Source organism: Rhinopithecus roxellana, chromosome 3 (genome assembly GCF_007565055.1).
Source record: "Rhinopithecus roxellana isolate Shanxi Qingling chromosome 3, ASM756505v1, whole genome shotgun sequence".
Lineage (NCBI taxonomy): Eukaryota > Metazoa > Chordata > Mammalia > Primates > Cercopithecidae > Rhinopithecus > Rhinopithecus roxellana.
The window spans coordinates 36,597,727-36,605,821 of NC_044551.1; positions in this window are offsets into that span (position 1 = coordinate 36,597,727).

Sequence of the window (8,095 nt, forward strand, 5' to 3'; positions counted from 1 at the left end):
AAACAACAGGGCGCCGCCGAATAGGTGGGAAGCGGAGGCCTGGAAGCACGCTTGCGGAAGGCGGCCCTCCCGCGACCCTCTTCGCGTGATTAGTTGCGCTCGTTCAATTTAATCATGATTATTACTCCTCCATTTTGGTTCTCTTTCCGTGCGACAAGGAAGGGGCGTGGTCTAGAACAACCCCTCCCGCCGTGGGCGCGGCCTGGAAAAATCCAAAGGCCGAGGAAAGGGCGTGGCCCTTCGAACAAACCCCCACCCCAAATTACCACGCCCCTCCTTCTGGCTTTGAAAGACCGTTAAAATCGTTGGCACGAAGGGATTTGTGGCGAGGTTGACGGAGAAAAAGGCTGTCCTGGTTTTCTGTTCTAATATGGCCCCCCTAGATGCCTCACTTACAAAGCATCTATCTTACGGTTCCTTTCTGGCAAACAATTAGTTGGGGGTGGGGCGGCTCCCGAAAGCCGAGGGTGGGTGACATCCGCCAAGGCCCGCCTACCTCCGGGCCTCACCCAGCCAAGCGAGGAATATTGCCATAGCAACTGGCCCGCCAGGGTCTGCTCCAGTTACAAAGAGGACGGCGCCTCCCGTGGGCCCGGCGCCTGGCCAGCGCAGGCGTCGCCGGGCTCTTAAGAGCTCCAAAACCTTTGCGGACGCGCAGGGAGCTCGCCAGATTTTAGTGTCGAGACCCACGAGCTCAGGCCTCGCCCAGGAGCTTCTGAGGCCCCTCTGCCAGCCCTTTGGTTCCTTTTTAATCCTGCTTGGAGACTGGTCTCTTGACCGACGCCCGCCTTGGAGAGCGTGTGACCAGTTGGGGCGCGCCTCCACCTCGTGTTCTCCGCGGGAGAGAAGACAAAGCGCCGGCATCCTGCACACAGCGTCGGTGGCGGGCCGCCCTCAGCCACTCTGGCCAGCGCTCCACCCCTGTTCCCGAGAGGACGTGGGGGCTGCCCCAGGCACGGTTCTAGTCCTTGTCCCAGATGCTTCTACTTTAGGGGCTGTTGATAAGAGAACGGCAGATGTACCCCTAGTGGGCTTCTACTATTCACTTTGCACTTTTAAACATTTCTTCCTAAGGGGATTCTCCAGAATCCTTCCAATACCTAGGCTGGATGCCGAGCTGGCCTTGAGCGTCAATTTCAAACGGGATTCCCAAAAGCTATTCTCCAGGGAGGTTAACTCCTAGCTCCAGCCTCCAGGATAAGAGCATCAAATGCACTTTCTGAACTGCAGTCCTCCTCTTCTCCCCTCCAAATGAGTGTTTAGCTCCTTATCTGCAAAATTAGGATACCAATGGCTCTCATGAGCTTGTGAAGATTAAATAGTTAATAATTGGAAAAACACCCCGCACCAAGGAAGATATAAAAGAGCGTTCAATAAACGGCATGTCTCAGTTTGCTCTCTCTAAAACAGTCGTTTGGGGCCAGGAGCGGTGACTCCCTGAGCCTGTAATCCCAGCACTTGGGGAGGCGGAGGCGGATGGATCATCTGAGGTCAGGAGTTCAACACTAGCCTGGCCAACATGACAAAACCCTGTCTCTACTAACTAATACAAAAATTAGCTGGGCGTGGTGGAGGGCACCTGTAATCCCAGCTACTAGGGAGGCTCAGGCAGGGAGAATTGCTTGAACCTAGGAGGCGGAGGTTGCAGTGAGCCTAGATCGCGCCACTGCACTCCAGCCTGGGCAACAGAGCAAGACTCTGTCTCAAAAAAATAATAGTGATTCGGTTGAGGAATACACTGATAAAGAAGGCAGGCAAGTTTCCCATTCACCAGTTAGTTCTGTGGGTTTCTAACGTGCTTTCGCCCACTTGTAATTAGAGTCAGGAGAGGCTAGCGCTGACAGGTAGGCAGTAGTCACATGAAAAGTGGCCTCCCCAGTCCTTTCTTGGAATTTTGTTTTTTCCTGTGGCACTGTGCCTGGTGTGTGTTAAAACAAACAGGAAACACCCTGTCCAGCCCACCACCACCCCTCACCCAGAACTGGGTGCTCTTTTCTCAAATTATTGAAAACAAATATAAAGCAAGCATAGATGGATTGTATTTTAGGAGGAGCTGGAATGTTATTTTATTTTTTAGACAAGAGTCTCGCTCTGTCACCCAGACTGGAGTGCAGTGGTGCAATCTCTGCTCACTGCAAGCTCCGCCTCCCGGGTTCACGCCATTCTGCCTCAGCCTCCAGAGTAGCTAGGACCACAGGCGCCCGCCACCGCGCCTGGCTAATTTTTTGTTTTTTTGTTTTTTTTTTTTTTTTTTTTAGTAGAAAAGGGGTTTCACCATGTTGGCCAGGATGGTCTCGATCTCCTGGCCTAGTGATCCACCCGCCTTAGCCTCCCACAGTGCTGGGATTACAGGCGTGAGCCACCGTGCCCGGCCTAGAGTGTTACGTTTTGAACATTGGATATGATGCTGTACTCATGGATATCGCAAACTTAGAATAATTTTCCAGAAGTCACTGCTTCCCAGTCGGAAGGAGGCCCCAAACGAATGAGACGGTAGTTGGAAAAGAATATATTCAGTGATATCATTTCATATTTGAGAAGAAAACTCTATTGCTTTTTGAGATGAGGGTCTTGCCACGTTATCCAGGCTGGTCTTGAATCCCTGGGCACCAGGCTCAAGTAATCCTCCCCACTCAGCCTCCTGAGTACCTGGGATTACAGGTGCATGCCACTGCTCCTGGCCCCTACTGTTTTTGAGCTGCAAACTATAGAAAGTCAGGTTCCAACAAATCTCATTTGGGAGAGTATACGTTTTTGTTTTTTGGTTTTTTGGGTTTTTTTGTTTGTTTGTTTTTTGAGATGAGTTTCACTCTTGTTTCCCAGGCTGGAGTGCAATGGCCCGATCTCGGCTCACCATAACCTCTGCCTCCCGAGTTCAAGCGATTCTCCTGCCTCAGCCTCCAAGTAGCTGGGATTACAGGCATGCGCCACCGCGCCAGGTCTTCTCAATTTTCTTAAATTTATACTCTCCTGCCCAGTGCGGAGGCTCACGCCTGTAATCCCAGCACTTTGGGAGGCCAAGGTGGGTGGATCACGAGATCAGAAGATAGAGACCATGGTGAAACCCCTTCTCTACTAAAAATACAAAAAAATTAGCTGGGTGTGGTGGCGCACGCCTATAATCCCAGCTACTTGGGAGGCTGAGGCAAGAGAATCGCTTGAACCTGGGAGGTGGAGGTTGCAGTGAGCCGAGATTGCGCCGCTGCACTCCAGCCTGGCGACAGAGAGCGAGATTCCGTCTCAAAAAGAAAAAAAGAAAATTGAGAAACACTAGTTATAAAATGAATGGGACCCCTTAAGAACCACGCAGTTGGCCAGGCGCGCTGGCTCACGTCTGCGAGGCGGGCGGATCATGAGGTCAGGAGATTGAGACCATCCTGGCTAACACGGTGAAACCGCGTCTCTACTAAAAATGCACAAAATTAGCCAGGCATGGTGGCAGGCGCCTGTAGTCCCAGCTACTCCGGAGGCTGAGGCAGGAGAATGGTGTGAACCCAGGAGGCGGAGCTTGCAGTGAGCTGAGATCATGCCACTGCACTCCAGTCTGGGCGGCAGTGCCAGACTCTGTCTAAAAAAAAAAAAAAAAAAAAAAAAAACAGCTGATGTCTGATAACAGGAAGACCAATCAAGCTTTCCCATTATTCCCAACTCAGATCTGCATTCTCCCAGGCTCTCAAGGTCTCTCCTCAGGAACACTTCGTTTCAAGGAGATCAACCAGGAGGACTGAGCAATTCCTTGAAGATAGGATGGAGAGGCCGGGGGCGGTGGCTCATGCCTGTAATCCCAGCACTTTGGGAGGCCAAGGAGGGTGGATCTCCTGAGGACAGGAGTTCATAAACCACCCCGGCCAACATGGTGAAACCCAGTCTCTACAAAAATACAAAAATTAGCCAGGCATGATGGCAGGTGCCTGTAATTCCAGCTACTCAGGAGGCTGAGGCAAGACAGTCGCTTGAAACCGGGAGGTGGAGTTTGCAGTGGGTCAAGATCACACTATTGCACTCCAGCCTGGGCAACAGAGCCAGACTCCATTTAAAAAAAAAAAAAAAAAAAAAAAAGATAGGATGGAGAGAACACCCAGGAAGACTGCAGACTTTCTCACTAGAGAGATGCTCTTCTCTCTAAGGCTTGCTCAGCAATCAACTATTTACTGAAGACCAGTGTTATTAGTGCCAGAGTTATTACTGCCATGGAAATACATAAAGACCCTATATGAAACTTACTGCAGGAAAAAAAGTACCTACTACTCCAGGGAGTGTTGACCACTTAAGCTAAAAAGGTTCAAGAAGAAAAGAATTAGGCTGGGCACAATGGCTCACACCTGTAATCTTAGCACTTTGGGAGGCTAAAGCACTTTGGAAGGCTGAGGCAGGAGGATCACTTGAGGCCAGGATTTTGGGACAAGACTGGACAACATAGCAACACCCCATCTCTTAAAAAAGAGAGAGAGAGAGAGAGAGAGAAAAGAACTGGAGACACAATACTTGACAGGAACAGGAAGGAAATTCTGGGTGAGAGGATTAGCGTAAGCAAAGATATAGACATAGAGACAATAGGAAATAGGAAAAAAAGTTTCTGCACATCATAGTAAGTGAAAAATAAATGTTTGCACATGACAGTGACGCTTGGCATTAGAAAGTAGGAAGGAAGCTAGGCACAGTGAATCATAACCTGTAATCCAGCAATTTGGGAGACTGAGGCGGGAGGATTGCTTGAGTCAGAAGTTCAAGCCCCAGCCTGGGCAACATAGCCAGACTCTGTCTCTACAAAAAAAATTTTTTTTAATTAGTGGGGCATGGTGGTGTGTTCCTGTAGTCCAACTGCTTGGGAGGCTGAGGCAGGAGGATCTGAGGCCAGAAAGTTGAGACTGCAGTGAGCCATAGTTGAGCCATTGCACTCCAGCCTGGGTGACAGAGTGAAACCCTGTGTCTAAAGAAATTTTCTTTTTTTTTGAGACAGAGTCTCGCTCTGTTGGTCACCCAGGCTGGAGTGCAGTGGCGCAATCTCGGCTCACTGCAACCTCTGCCTCCTGGGTTCAAGCGATTCTCCTGCCTCAGCCTCCCAAGTAGCTGAGACTACAGGCGCCCGTCATCACACCTGGCTAATTTTTGTATTTTTGGTAGAGATGGGGTTTCACCGTGCTAGCCAGGATGGTCTCAATTTCCTGACCTCGTGGTCTGCCCTCCTCAGCCTCTCAAAGTGCTGGGATTACAGGCGTGAGCCACCAAGCCCAGCCAAGAAATTTTTAAACTTAGGCCAGGTGCAGTGGCTCACACCTGTAATCCCAGCACTTTGGGAGGTCAAGGCGGGCAGATCACCTGAGGTCAGAGTTCGAGACCAGCCTGGCCAACATGGTGAAACCACGTGTCTTCTAAAAACACACACACATACACAAAATTAGCCAGGCATGGTAGCAGGTGCCTGTAGTCCCAGCCACTCTGGAGGCTAAGGCAGGAGAATCGCTTAAACCCAGGAGGCGGAGGTTGCAGTGAACCGAGATCGTGCTACTACACTCTAGCCTGGGTGACAGAATGAGACTCCATCTCAAAAAAAAAAAAAAAAATTAAAAAAATAGAAAGTAGGGCCGGGCGCGGTGGCTCAAGCCTGTAATCCCAGCACTTTGGGAGGCCGAGACGGGCGGATCACGAGGTCAGGAGATCGAGACCATCCTGGCTAACACGGTGAAACCCCGTCTCTACTAAAAACTACAAAAAAAAAAACTAGCCGGGCGAGGTGGCGGGCGCCTGTAGTCCCAGCTACCCAGGAGGCTGAGGCAGGAGAATGGCGGGAACCCGGGAGGCGGAGCTTGCAGTGAGCTGAGATCTGGCCACAGCACTCCAGCCTGGGTGACAGAGCAAGACTCCATCTCAAAAAAAAAAAAAAAAAAAAAAAAAAAAAAAAAAATAGAAAGTAGGAGGGAATAGGAAAGAATATCATCTGAGAGGAGCCAAACTAAAGTGAGTCTTGGAAGTCTAGTAGCACAGGTTTGTTCAGTGCACAGGTTTGTTCAGTGCACAAGACAGACTTGGTCAGCTGGAAAATATAGACATTCTATAATATCTGGAATATTGAAAAAAAATTAGCATCTCTGAAAGGAGAGATGAGGAAAAACATGAATGAGTTGTACAAAATGTAATTAATTTGTGAGCAAGCATTAAATGTTTACTGAGCCCTTGCTTTGTGCAACGAATCAGGCAAGGAAAATGAGGAAGACATGGACCTTTATTGGGCAAATAAAGTATGACACATCTATACAATGGGACAGGAGGCAGCCATTAAACAGAACATGGCAGTTCTTAAGGGTACTGTATGGAGCAGTCTCCATGTTTTGTTGATGGCAGTTTTATTTTATTTATTTTAGAGACAAGGCCTCATTATGTTGCCCAGGCTGGTCCCTAACTCCTGGGCTTAAGAAATCCTCCTGCCAGGTCAGGCACAGTGGCTTATGCCTATAGTCCCAGCACTTTGGGAGACCGAGGCGGGCAGATCACGAGGTCAGGAGTTTAAGACCAGCCTGGCCAATATGGTGAAACCCCGTCTCAACTAAAAAAAAAAATACAAAAATTAGCTGGGCGTAGTGGCACTACTCAGGAGGCTGAGGCAGAAGAATCACTTGAACCCGGGAGGTGGAGGTTGCAGTTAGCCATGATCATGCCATTGCACTCCAGCCTGGGTGACAGAGCGAGACTCTGTCTCAAAAAATTAAAAAAAAGAAATCCTCTTGCCTCAGCCTTCCAAAGATTGCTGAGATTACAGGCATGAGCCACTGCACCCAGCATTATTTTTGTTTTGTTTTTTAGAGACAGGCAGGGTCCCACTCTGTCACTCAGGTTGGAGTGCGGTGGCACAATCATAGCTCACTGCAGACTCCAACTCATGGGCTCAAGCCATTCACCCACCTCAGCCTCCTGAGTAGCTGGGATAACAGACATGCGCCAGTAAGCTAATTTTTTGTGTACGTAGTAGAAATGGGGTTTTGCTATGTTGCCCAGGCTGGTCTCAAACTCCTGGCCTCAAGTGATCCTCCCGTCTTGGTCTTCCAAAGTGCTGAGATTATATGCATGAGCTGCCGTGCCCAGCCAAGTTTCTGAGTTTTGTTTATTTAGAAAGGAGTCTTCCTATGTTGCCCAGGCTGGTCTCAAATACCTGGGCTCAAGCGATCCTCCGACCTCAGTCTCCCAAATAGCTGGGACTACAGGTGAGCACCACCATGCCCAGCCAATCTCCATGTTTGATTGTTAAGTGGAAAAAGCAAAGTGCACAACAAACATACTATGGAGCTGTTGCTAAAGGAGAAGCACAAGACCTACACATGTTTTTATTTACATATGTAAGCTCTGGAAGGATATACAAAAATCTGGTCACAGGGGTTGCCTCTTGGGAGGAAAAAATGCGGAATGAGGAGAAATAAAAAAAGACTTTTCATGGTACATTCTTTTGACCCTATTGTATTTTATATCATTTGCACATTTATTTAAAAATAGTTTTCAGAAATTTAAAAGCAGCTCTTTTTCCAAAGTGCTCCTCACTTCATGTCGTGGGTCCTGTATCCTAAGTTCCCCTATTTCAATCACAGTGCAAATTCACCCTTCATAGGCGTGCCTTTCCTGCATCTAGACTCACTAGAAATAGCTGATGTATCTCTCCTCCCTTGTCTGCCTTCCACAGGAAGAGAAGCAATGAAAAAAAAGAAAATGAGATCCTCTGGTCTCTGTCACCTTTTTATCAACTTGTACTACCTGCCATTATCTGACACCCACATCTTTTCTTGAATCTGCCTCCTCCTATGGGACAGCAACATTTTCTTAAGTTGCAGACGATGGAGAAAAAAATTTTAAAGAAAAAAAGGGGGCAGGGGGAGGGAAGCCCAGAGTTTGGCGAAATGCACTTTTTTTCAAGTTCTTGCTTAAGCTTAGATTTCCTTTCCGCTTTAAGGACATGCCCTCTGGAAAGAAGGGTGTTTTGTTTCCAGCCCACATGGAGCCAAACTTTTTTCATCACGTGCCTGGCCCAAGCCAGTACGCAGCTCTGTAATGAGATCACCATGGCCAACCTCCCACCCGAGCAAAAACAAGGTTAGCCGGCAGCACAGCA